A 4,105-nucleotide genomic window follows, 5' to 3' on the forward strand; every position below is an offset into this window, starting at 1 on the left:
AACAACATCCTCTATAAAATCATCACCAGCTCTGATGCAGGAACGTTTGTCTTATGCTAGAGACTTAGCCGCAGAAAACTTGGCGAATGCTCAAAGAAAAATGAAACTTTGGTACGACAAACGAGCAAAACCCCGTTCATTTCAACCTAAAGATTTAGTAATGGTTCAGAGGTTAGTTTCCGGCCATGCTCTCTTACCACGTTACCAAGGTCCTTATGAAGTCGTGAGTAAAGAAAACGATGTAAATTATGTAGTTAAGATACCTGGAAAAAGGAACAAAGTATTTCACATAAATCAACTGAAATCTTATCATTCCAAAACACTACCTACCACATCCATCGCTACCTTATCTACAATCAGAGAAAATACATCATCTGAGGGTGTCAAAAGAGCCGACGCTCACCTTAAAAATTCTGAGGCTCTACTCAATCTTGATATACTTCTTAACAATCTGGACGATTCAAAAAGGCAAGAAATAAGTAACTTAATATTGAATTATAAAAGCTTATTTGGAGATGTGCCAAAAACTTGTACTCTAGGGAATCACAAAGTCGAGCTCCGCGATTCGCATCCAATCAAACAACCACCTTATAGAGTGAGCCCTGCTAAACATCAGATGTTGAAGCAAGAAGTTGACTCTCTTCTCGAACATGGCCTTGTGGAACGAAGTAAGAGCCCTTGGGCATCACCTTGCCTGTTAGTTCCCAAACCAGACGGAACATTCCGCATGTGTACGGACTACCGTAAGCTAAATTCTGTCACAATACCAGACGGATACCCTCTTCCTCGAATAGACGACCTGATAGATACTGTCTCCAGCTCTAAATTCGTGAGTCGACTTGATTTACTGCGAGGGTATTACCAAGTTCCTCTGGCGCCAAAGGATAGAGACAAAACAGCCTTTGCAATTAAAGATGGTTTGTTCAATTACAGAGTTATGCCCTTCGGTTTATGTAACGCAGCCTCAACCTTTCAGAGACTTATGAACGAGCTAACTCGACCTTTGGAAGGAGTCGAGGCATATCTTGATGATTTGGTAGTGTTTAGCGACTCTTGGGAAGAACACCTTATTCGACTGGAAGCTTTATTCAAATCCCTAGATAGCTATAATTTCACTGTCAATCTAGCAAAGTGTGCTTTTGGACAAGCCACTATTAAATACTTGGGTTTTCAAATAGGACAAGGGAAAGTGGTACCCCTTAACCTTAAAGTAAAAGCCATTACTGAATTCCCTATTCCAAGTGATAGAAAAGGAGTGCAAAGATTTCTGGGTATGATTAGCTACTACCGAAGATTTTGCCCCAACTTTGCACAATTAGCTGCTCCTCTGACTGAATTAACTAGTCCTAGAGTAACCTTTAAATGGACCCTGGAATGTAATGAAGCTTTTGAAAAATTAAAAAGATTGCTTACGTCCTCTCCTGTATTACAAAGTCCCAATTTTCACAAACCCTTTATCTTGCATATTGATGCTAGCTGCTATGCTATAGGGGCAGTCTTGCTACAAAATTCATCAGATACTAAAGTTTTGCATCCCATTTGCTATTTTTCATCAAAGTTAAAGTCCCATCAAAGAAATTATTCAACTGTTGAAAAAGAGGCATTAGCCCTGGTAGTTTCTTTAGAGTATTTCGACGTATACCTGGGAACATCGCCTCATAAAATATCAGTATTTTCCGATCACAACCCCTTAACATTTATAAATACCATGAAATCAAAAAATGCCCGAATTCTGAGGTGGGCTCTCAGAATTCAGCCCTATTCATTCAGCATTAATCATATAAAAGGCCCGAGTAACGTTCTTGCTGACGCTCTTTCGCGTCCCTAATAAAGTTCATTCATTTGACAATTCTATTGTCTAAATTTTTACTTTAAACATTTAAACCATTCAGATTTCTGTTTATCTAATGTTTTGTCTATTTACAGTTACTGTATGTGTGGTAACATGCTGTATCGAGCTGGGATTTGGTCGAGAGACTAGGCTGGCTACTGCCTCCTTTCCCGCTACCCCGAAGGCTTATGTGCATGTATTAACGCTAACGGGATACTAGAAGTCTGGCTGCATACACGCCTCGTCTCTCGGATCCGAAGTCCCTTCGATATGATCATTCGTATGCTTCTCGATACAAAACCTTTGGAAAAAACAAAAATTCCCAGTACTACATACTGTCCTAAGGGAAGGGGTGTTACGCAGAGATGCAGTTATAATATATGTCTTTCATATTTGCTCATCTTTCTAATATTATATTGCGATTACTATCGTTAAATGCTAAAACTTAAGATTAACTAAGCTAAATGCTAAAACGAGAGCAATCAGCTTTATAATATTAAATATTCATTTTCACCTTTCCCATTTTTCATTATATGTATATATTTATTCTGCTGAGGAAATGGGTAACGACCAATTTGTTTGGCCTCACTTCTACACTACTCGCCTGAAGCGAGCTGACGTCAGGTGTGAGTGGGGTAGATTAAACAGTACAGCACCTCTCTCTGTGTAGAGAAGGTCTCCACAGCTTACTCACTTTACTCGCTTAAGTCACCAGAAATTGTGAAATTTTCCTTAAACAGAAGTTCTCGTCTGTGGAGACTTCGAGTTTGCTAAGCCATTAACCTAATCTCCTTAGAAAATAGGAAATAATGTAACTTTTGTCAACTGTATATGAAAGGTTCATACAACAAAAATTGAAGGTCTTCATCTTTAAGTAATATATAAAGTCTATATATATATATATATATATATATATATATATATATATTAAGAATAAGATACAACAAAATACTTTGTCTTTAACAATATCTATTCTGTATTAAAGATACATTTTAAAATGTTTGTTGATCTCCCTACAACCTTATTACGATAGGACTGGAGAACAATTCTCCTTGAAAAAGTCCCCTAGACTAACAACGCCCAGGGTTTATAAAGTTTATCGTAATATATGCTCTCTGCCAATCCCTAGGTACCTTACCCTCTTCCATATATTTATTAAATAATTGCACCAACCACTCCAAAACTATATCCCCACCTGCTTTTAACATTTCTATCTTCATCCCATCAATCCCGGCTGTCTTACCCCCTTTCATTTTACCTACTGCCTCACGAACTTCCCCCACACTCACAACTGGCTCTTCCTCACTCCTACAAGATGTTATTCCTCATTGCCCTATACACGAAATCGCAGCTTCCCTATCTTCATCAACATTTAACAATTCCTCAAAATATTCCCTCCATCTTCCCAATTCCTCTAACTCTCCATTTAATAACTCTCCTCTCCTATTTTTAACTGACAAATCCATTTGTTCTCTAGGCTTCCTTAACTTGTTAATCTCACTCCAAAACTTTTTCTTATTTCAATAAAATTTGTTGATAACATCTCACCCACTCTCTAATTTGCTCTTGTTTTACATTGCTTCACCACTCTCTTAACCTCTCCCTTTTTCTCCATATACTCTTCCCTCCTTGCATCACTTCTACTTTGTAAAAACTTCTCATATGCTAATTTTTTCTCCCTTACTACTCTCTTTACATCATTCCACCAATCGCTCCTCTTCCCTCCCGCACCCACTTTCCTGTAACCACAAACTTCTGCTGAACACTCTAACACTACATTGTTAAACCTACCCCATACCTCTTCGACCCCATTGCCTATGCTCTCATTAGCCCATCTATCCTCCAATAGCTGTTTATATCTTACCCTAACTGCCTCCTCTTTTAGTTTATAAACCTTCACCTCTCTTCCCTGATGCTTCTATTCTCCTTGTATCCCATCTACCTTTTACTCTCAGTGTAGCTACAACTAGAAAGTGATCTGATATATCTGTGGCCTCTTTATAAACATGTACATCCTGAAGTCTACTCAACAGTCTTTTATCTACCAATACATAATCCAACACTCTACTGTTATTTCGCCCTACATCATATCTTGTATACTTATTTATCCTCTTTTTCTTAAAATATGTATTACCTATAACTAAACCCCTTTCTATACAAAGTTCAATCAAAGGGCTCCCATTATCATTTACACCTGGCACCCCAAACTTACCTACCACACCCTCTCTAAAAGTTTCTCCTACTTTAGCATTCAGGTCCCCTACCACAATTACT

This window comes from Cherax quadricarinatus, unplaced genomic scaffold (assembly GCF_038502225.1).
Source record: "Cherax quadricarinatus isolate ZL_2023a unplaced genomic scaffold, ASM3850222v1 Contig71, whole genome shotgun sequence".
NCBI classification, from domain to species: Eukaryota; Metazoa; Arthropoda; class Malacostraca; order Decapoda; family Parastacidae; genus Cherax; species Cherax quadricarinatus.